The following is a 9,338-nucleotide window of genomic DNA, read 5'->3' on the forward strand; positions in this document are numbered from 1 at the left end:
ATTTGAAGTGTTACTTGAATATGTATCTCTTAAGTGCAAAAGGCACTACACCATCCTAGAGATGAACTGAGCTCTAAAATACAGTACAGTGTAATTATTAAACTTTGAGAATAATGGAAGTTACAGAGAGTTATGTACATAAGGGGAAAATAGGGTACGTAATAAAGCGCTAACTAGATAGAGCAAAGTGAAGGTCTTCCATTGCAGTCTCTCCATTTTTTTCCCCTTCCAGTGCTCCTTGACTAGGCTGCTGCAGCTTTGTAAATTATGTTAGATAGTTTGCTGCTTGTAAATAATTAAAGGCTTTATGGTTTCTAAAGTGCTAAGTATTAAACACCATCATGAGTGTAACTTTTGTTACCATGCTTTTCATGCTTGTGCTTTATTTCTCACTGTTTGATATTATATACCATATTTATTTTATGAAACACTGAAATTTAATAAAAATCATTAACTGATTTCCTTTTTATTTCATGTGTACTTTTGTTGTTGTGACACTTCATCCCCTCAAAGAACTAATATGCTTTAAAGATGTGCTATTCTATGTTCAGTTGTGCTCTTAGGAAGCTTCATCTGGAAGCAGCTGTAATAACTTTATGATGAGAGCTTAGTTCTCCTGACCCTGACTGCAGTGTGCAAGAATTTTGACCAAAAGGCTTTCAAAAAATTGGAAAGTAATTTAACAGTCTCCTTAAGGATTTGACTTCAGACTCTTGAACCTGGCTGGTGGGTTTTGTTTGATCTGTGTATTTGGTTAGTGGCAGAATTTTGGAAGCATCGCTTTCGTTGGGCTCTTTAGTATTGGCTTGCTCGTGATTTGTAAAGACAAGTTGCCTCTAGGATTTAGAAATAGGCTGCTTGTTTAAGCTTCATACTGAATCCATACTGGTTGCACGGAAGTGAAATTTGCATTTTCAAAACTATAGACTTTTCCAATGCAGAAATAATTTTCTGTGACGATACAATAAATTTTTCAGAGAAGGTAGTTCTTGTTTGCAGAGATTAAAAAAAAAAAATAAATCAGTGACTCCAGTGATTTGTACTTTTCTGTATTTCATTCAGGCTGAGGCATTGCTGCCCGTAGAAAGGACTGGAATAAAAGAAGGTGATGGCACCTCCAGTGTCCTCCTGGATCTCATTGCGCTAGATCAGGTCCTTATTTTTCCTGCTGCCATGTGGCTTGATACTACTGGAAAAATAGGAGGTGCCATCCATTTGGAGAGGGAGAGGCGGCCGGGAGTTCTTCATCTGTAGGCAGCGTGTAGTCCCAAGCTGAGGATCATAGAGGAAGTAGAGGAGGAGAGGTTAAGTAATTTTCTGAGAGATTAAATTCTCTGAAAAACCAACAGTTTTGAGTTTTAGTCACCGGAAAAAAAGTTCCTCTCAAATAACCTTGGCAAGGAATAAGGTGTATTAATTTAGTTGGGAAGTGGGAAGAGAGAAGCTTGTTTGTAAGAACATAATAGAATTTGTGGGTGGATGTGGAGAGGGACGCAGGGAAACTAGATGTGTGAAGGCAAACGCAGCCAGTGTTTTGTAGAAGGGAGAATAACTAATTTTCTTGAATAACTTTTGTATAATCCAAAATGTCAACTTAACGTGTGCGCTGCTTGGTGTCAGCCCAGGGTAAAATGCACTTGAAGGACCGTGACTACGTAGTTAGTGTTGGTTTCTGAGTTAAGTTTATAGAGTTCTGAATACCTAGGATTTCTAGTTGGTTTTAGTGCTATCATGCTTAATGCCTCACTCCCAATGACTGACCTTCTTTATGTGTAGGCATAGTTAGGTGATCTGTACGCTGGTAACTGTCATGGGAGAATGGTGCCAACATCTTATTTGCTGGTGTCACTTCTAAAAATCACTGTTTAGAATACGAAATTTTGTCCTTTCCACAGCCACTTGGGAGAACTGCCTAAATACCCCTACAGCCGAAACGCATGGAAAGGCATCGGTTGTTTCAGTAGTAAGGCACCGTGCTGTGTGTCTGGGTGCCTCCTGTCCATAAACAGAAATGATTTGTCAACCTGCAGCTTCAGCTGCTTGTTTAGTTTGTTTTTCACCAGGATTAATTGGAGCTGGGGTGTTCCCTCTTAGCCATGTAAAGCCTAGCAGAACTGGCTTTGGCTTTAAAACCCTTCCAGCCGCTCACAAAGGTTCTCGTTGTGCTTCCCGGGAGTTTGGGCAGGAGAGCCTGGGAGCTTTAGGTACTGCTCCAGTATCAGCTTTTCCTACTGACTGTAGAAGGGAAATGAACTGTAATAGCTGCCTAAAAACAAGGGATTTTTTTTTTTTTTTTTCCCTCCACTGAATTTTCTGAAGATGTGCCTAAGCTGAACAATCTGTAAGGCTTTTGTAGCACTGCCTGGACATGGACCACAGCGCGCTCGCTGTGTTCGCTCTGAGCTAGAGAATTAGTTTCCCATATAGAGCAGTATGGAAGTAGATCTGTCTTGGACCTCTCTCGATTTCTGACGAGTTTCTTACTCGTAATAAATACAAGAATGTGCATCTTTAAAGTGCTTTGAAACGCAATTTTGTTTCCTCAAACTTTCATACATCAGTCTGTTGTGTATTTACACGTGCTGTTTGCGTTTGTAGTTAACGTGTCTTTGTCTCATTTTCATCATGCTCCTCCTGTAGAGTAAGAGTTCAAGCAAGAATGATCTGAGTTTTGAAAATACTGACTTGTTTTGAAAACCTCAATCCAGTTCAATACTATACGCTGGGCTGCTAGAACAGCTAAGTGTGCAAACAACCAAAAATCTGACTTTTCTCCCCACGACATGGGAGAGTTAAGAGCGTGGAAACTGGTGAGTTCTCGGGAGTATTCGCTTACTACAACCAATGGTTTGGGGCTATACTGTAGAGAGTAACATGAATGAGTTCTCAGGACTAGAATTTTCCGTTCCTTTTGGTTTTTTCCCCCACAGATCTTCAGAACCGATCGCTAGAGGCGGTGTCAGAACACTCAAAACCCCCTCACTTTGGTTTTGTTGGGTGGTTTTGGTTGGTTGGTTTGGTTTTGTTTTTTTTTTTTCCGATATAGCAACAAACAAGATGTCATCTTTGCTCTGAACTGACTGTGCTTGGGATTTGGTACCTGTTGTGCTTTCTGACAGCAGGATCACACCTGGAGCTTTTCTTCAGTCGTGCCCAGTCATCACGGTTGTGTATTAAGCTATGGCCATGCTGTGCTTACCCAGTTAGCTAGCTTTCCGTTAGGTAGGGGTTTAAATGGAATTTATCTTAAGCAGTTCCATGAGGTGGAGGTGGCCGCGTGCTGGTGTGGCTGGGGATGAGCAGCAGGGTGCCGTTCCTGCAGTGGGTTTTGTGGTTAGGGTGGCAAGCAGACGCTGAGTTCCAAGGCTTCAGATGAGGCTGGTTTTTCTGCACCGCTCCAAGGACGCCGCTCCGGAAGGCAACGTGCAAAGAAGGTTTTTGAGAGATTGATTTTTGTACCCATTTTTACTGCTGTGTTACATATGCAGAACTGGAGAAATCTGTGAAGTATTTTGTGGGGAAGGTGTTTTGTGTGTGCTTCTGATAAGTGAAAACTTTTATATAATAATCTTCAGGACAGTTTGAAATGGAGATATTCATGTGGTCGACTTGAGTATATTTTTTAGATGTCTAAAATACATCTTTCAATGCATTAAAGCAAAAAGAAATTGAAATCTTGTCCTCATTTACATTGATCGGATGTTCTATTGTTTAATTCTATATGAAGACTGAGTATTAAACATGGGAGAAAAGTTTACTTCATCTTACCTCTAATTTTTTTTGGTCTTACCTGTATATTACGATATACTTAAAATTTCCATGGATGGCGAGTCTGATCGTGGCTTTAGCTTTGATACGTTATTGCAGCAGCCAAGGAGCGTGGACGTGACGCATCCTAAAAGATTCTCCACAGGGAATCGCGAGCGGTCACAACATGAGGGACGTTTAATCCGCCTCTCTCGTATGCTTCAGAAACGAAGAGAAGAAAACTGAATCCTGACTTGGTTTTTGACAGGAGGGTAAGACGTGCGTTGTTACGGTCCTCTCTCTCGCACAGATTGTCGGGACAAATCCACCCGAATTACAGGAGGAACTTTTGCAGCGTGAAATGTAAGTGTATTGCCAACACTGTATTTAAAGTCGTGTGATTTAATTTGAGATCAGCATTCAGACAATGGACTATCATATAAGTACAAAATATTTAGGTTTTTTTAAAAAAATTATCAGTATAAAATATTAATAATCAATATAAAATTATGATATAAGCAAAATATTTCCCTTATGGTTCTGAGCTTTCTGTTTGCAGGTGTACTAAGGCTAATTTTGGTTTTGAGGGGTCTTGAAGATCTCAGGATCGCAGTGTGCATATGAAAAGGTGTATTTTTGCTCTTCTGTTCCAAGTGGTAAGTTAAACTCTTATTTTAAAAATGAAAATTTTACCAAAAATGCCATTCCTGCCACTTAAAATTTCTTAAATGGGAATATGTTGTTTGTTTAATCTTGGTTTGGTCTGTCAGGGTCCCCATTAGTTATTTGGCAGTCCTTGGGGGATTTATTTTTGTGTGTGCATAAAAGAACTGAAGGCTGTAACGACAGCGTTCTGCGGAGTAGCCAGCATCCAAGTTCCTTGTAGTAGACTCAAGTAATCCATGTTAATGTAACGGTATTTTAAAGACCTTTTTTATAATTCTGGTCTATGTTTAACCGTTTGGTTAGTGCTTATATTAGACTTGGGAAAAATTTGCTATTTAAAAAAAATAAGCTTATGCATTTGTAACAAGAGCTTAATTGTTCACATTTCACAGTCCGGCTAGGACATCTGGGATCTTTTGTCTTCGAAACTGTGAGGAGATTAAATCCTGATACATAAAAAGAAATTCTCTCCCTCCGGAACCCCAACAAAGCTCAGTTTGTATCAAAACAACTCGGCTACAATTTCTGCTTCGTGGCTTCCCAAACCATGATCAGAAAATTGTTTGGTATCTCCGAATATTGCTCAGGAAATGAGACCCAGGATGTTACCCGGTTTCACTGACCTGAGCACGCTGAATTTAGCAGGCAATAAAGTTAAGTAAGATGGCAAGTGGAAGCCTGAAACATTTATCAAAGCTAACTTTGATTTATTTGTCTGGTTACACCTACTTCATTAAGAACTGTGTTCAGGGGGCTCTCTCCAACAGTGCGACTACGGTCCAAGGAGCTGTTCGTGTCGCCTTCAGGATTTGGGGTTCTGATAGTAAATAGTGCAAGTTCAGTTTGCTGAAATGAACAGGGAACACAAAGTACCTTCAGATAATGAAAATTCACAAAACGGGAGTTAAGCACCGCTATATAAAATGTCCTGCATGATCTGAACGCTAAAGATCTGGGTATTCTAGAGATTCTGACTTCATAATTTTATATGTTAATGCCTTGTATCATTTTAAGTGATTTCTGATGATGTTACTGTGCGTAGCGCTGAGCAGTAAAGGTGAAAATATATTCTGGGTACTGTATTAGAGATCTACTGCTGTACTTAGCGTGTTGCCTGGGGTAATGCTGAAGAGTAAGAGGAGGATGTGGCTGAGCTTGTACTGTAAGAAGCACAGCAGAATGTCTGTTCCTTCTCTTTCGTCCTACGTTGGCGGTTTGACTGTCCAAGTCCGTGATACGAAGTCATCCAAAGAAAGCTGCTGCTGTAACTGTGGATCTTCGTATGGAGGAGTGAAATGTCCCTTCTGGATGAAGGTCAAATTAACTGAAAAGGTTACCTCATTAAAATGCTGCTTTTTTAAATTATGAATGATCCCAAATCTTGGGATTAGCTGTTCTTGCTCCCCCGACTGCAGACACAAAATTGCTCATCGTTTGGGCAGAAGCAATGACAAAAATAAGCCCGTATTTCGGTAGCTGGGCTATATTAAATACAGCCCATATGGCAAAAGGATAAATTCCAGGAACTGAAAGACTCATTATGGCAGAAATAAGAAATGAAAATTGAGTTACCTTTAGTCTATTCCCCTTTTACTTGCAGGATTGATTCTTTCCACACGCTTCACATTCCAAGATTGTACCGTGTTAGTTAGCTAAAGCGTATTTAGACATTGAAATGATAGATTTTTTGGGATTTTTTTTTTTTTCCCCTAGGGATACACTTTTTGGTCTCGTAGAGCTGCTGAATGCTTCCCTCCTGGAAAAGGCTGTAGCTGTAACATCTCAAAGCCCACCAGCAGTGAAAGGAACAGCTCTTGGGAACACTTCTGGCTTTCAGCTGTCCTCAGTAAGAGACTACCTGCTCGGCCATCTTTCCTTGAAGGTTTAGTACATTATTTCATATCAAGCCTTTCAAAACACACCTTGTGACAGCAAGGACAGCTGTGATATTTTATGCACCTTCATTCGTTCCCCCGCCTGCCTTTGCAGAGGATTGCTGGTGTCCTCAGTGAATGCTGAACACAGTCGTGCCTCTGCTGCAAAATTAGGGGATGGATTTATTTGCTTGTCTGTGCTAAATATAAATCTACTTTCAAATTACATCTTGGTACTGAAATACTGTCATAGTTTTCTGATACATCCCTCTGAACTGGTTCAGAAATAACTTATATTTATTATATGGGGGGGGGAAACTCTGGGGAAATCTTCTTAAACTGGTGTGTGCAGCAGGGATGATTAAATATTCAATATACAGCATTTGTTAAAATTCAAATGAGGCACTTGAAAGAACGGTTTGAAGCAGACAGAACTCCCAGAATTACCATGGCATTACATGGAAATCTTACCAAAGAAAAAAATGGCTACTTTCAGAGAATAACTATAAAAACTGAATTTACAGTAAAATAAAAAATCTTTACGGCTTTGGTTTCCTTTTTCTTTCCCAGCCACATCAATACTATTTTTTTTCCCTTCTAATGTATATTTTAATGCTCTAGATTTTTCTCTTCTACAAGCAGTTTTCAGTGTTAGAAGCTATTTTTTTTTCTCAAGCGGGGCAAAGTTTTAAATGAATTTTTGTTCATTTTGCAGTATTTTTTCCTCCTTTCTTTACTGCTTCTGTTGCTGTGGAAGGAGAAGCAAGATTAAAAGCAGGTCCAACCCGGTAAAGAACCCACTGCTGAGACACCGTGAAGTCCTCTTGGTGTGGTGACAAAGCAATGAGGAACACGGGGTCTGGTGACAGCGACACAAACAACGGTAAAGCGAGAGACAACCCTGGAACTGGAAACACAGAATGGTTGGGGATTGGTGAGAAATGAAGGCAGGTAGGGGAGATCTCACAGCCGGGGATCTGTAAATGCAACCTGGAGGCAACCACAACCCAGCCCACCGAAGAAACGAGGAGCGCTGCGATGCCGTGGGCGCGTGGACAAGCTTTCACAACTTCCCTAGAAAGACCACCATCAATAATATATATTTTTTTTTTTTTAATTTTTTTTTTAAACCAACTACAGCTAGTGCAGAGATGTGGAAAAAAACCACTGAGCTGCGGCTGGTGTACTGAGTATTAAATCCTGTTCTGCAGCCTTTGATGGGTTTTCGTGTTGGTGAGGTCACTGGTGGTGTCATAATTCACCTGTACTGGAAAACCAGAAGGGATTTGTTCTCTGTCTACTGATTTGTCTTGCTTAAAGGCAATAGTTGAAAAGTAATTTTAACAGGCACCTGGCTTCCTGCTGTCCTCCCTGACCTGGCTAAGGTTACAGCAAAATGGCTCGATGGCTTCCAAACTTCTCGCTTGGAGAGAGATGTTAATCCTCATAATACCTTCACTATTTAGGGTCTATTGTTTGTGTCCTTCTGTACCATTTTAAATAAATACAATTTTTACACTATTTTCTTAAACTGTCTAATAAAAACAATCTCTAGTTGCCCGCTGTTCGCATTTGATTGCATAGTTAAAAGCCCTGCCTGCGTGTGCAGTGTGCTCTAGAAAGGGGCTCTCTTTCTGGAAATCTTGGGGTGGGGATGTGAACCATGGCTGCATCTGCTGAATCAGAGAAAACGAAGATTAAATCAACTCATTAGTCAACCTCTGTATGGTTACTGTAACACAACAGCAACTCCTTCCCTTTGTGCATGAATGCAGAAAGAGTTTTGAAAACTGCGGTTAAAAAAAAGAGTTTTCTTGTGTCCCAGCTTTGGAAGAGAGGACTTGAAACACGGGCTCCTTGGGCTCAGGCCTTTGGCACTCTAAAGCCGCATTTTGCCATGGATTTTAAAATAAAAGTTTGCTCCCGGAAGAAAAAGACGACAGCGGGCTCTGCTGTTGCTGCATGCAGCTCTTTTTATTTTCATTTGTCTTTACAGAAAGGTGAAGCATCTTCCCAGTAACTGCACCAACCCAGCTCGGGCGGGCTGGCAGCAGCGCATCCCCGGGGAACGGGTAGGGCTCGGCAAGGAAAGGAAAGGGCGTTTTATCGGCCGCTGCTGGGAGCCATCCGTGCGCGGGGCTGACCTTGAGAGACGGCAGGTCTCGCACTCGGGGGAAATAAAACCGTCGTCTTCTGTAGGGATTGAAGTAAAAAGGGCTATAACAGGAAATAAATATACTCTAACGGTTGTTTGAGCATTTGATTGTACTTTAATGCATCACGCGCTAGGGGTTTAGGCCGTATTTAGCATGTGAAACCGTTAGTGGACACGTAACATGCGATGGAGCCGTTCGCCGGTAAACCTGAAAATACCGCAGCCCTCCTCGTTTCTGCCTTCCCCCGGGGCCTGCCACCTCTCTGCCTTGGAACACACAACCCTTTCCTTCAGAAAAACCATATTTTCCGAAGTTTATTGTCAGCAGTGGGAAGCAACAGCAATTGTTTTCCTCTCCCCATGGAAGGGGCAGGCCGGGGAAGGGCCCCGTCGTGCAGCCCTTTTATAAGCAGAACCAACCCTTCTTGATGCATCAACGTTTCCAGGACCGTTACAAAAATAAAATATACTTTTGGTTTTTTACATTAGTATTGTAACCGAGTCTGAAGAATTAGAAAAATTAAACGTTTGTTCTTAGACTTGCATTGACCACAGGTAAGTATCTACAGTATTTATTTCAACATCCCGGTAGAATGTCTGCTATAAATTTACACCATAGAAAGAACGTATGCAAAACGCGTGTGGTTTATACGCGTAGCTTTCTTTTTTTAAATACATCTATACATTAAACAGAAGCATCGTCAAAATACGGGCATGTTGGGGGTTGTTACTTCAGTAGCGTCGCAAACCATGGGTAGTCTATGCTTCGGGTATGTGGGCTTCCTCCTACGATAATTATCTCCTCGAATTAAGGGTCAAGACAAATTGAGAGGGCCCCGGGGGGGGAGGGAGAAAAAGATGTGCCTGAAGCAGAGCCCCTGATGGTTTGCAGCCGG

The sequence above is a fragment of the Egretta garzetta genome, unplaced genomic scaffold, assembly GCF_000687185.1.
Source record: "Egretta garzetta isolate BGI_Z169 unplaced genomic scaffold, ASM68718v1 scaffold608, whole genome shotgun sequence".
Classification (NCBI taxonomy): domain Eukaryota; kingdom Metazoa; phylum Chordata; class Aves; order Pelecaniformes; family Ardeidae; genus Egretta; species Egretta garzetta.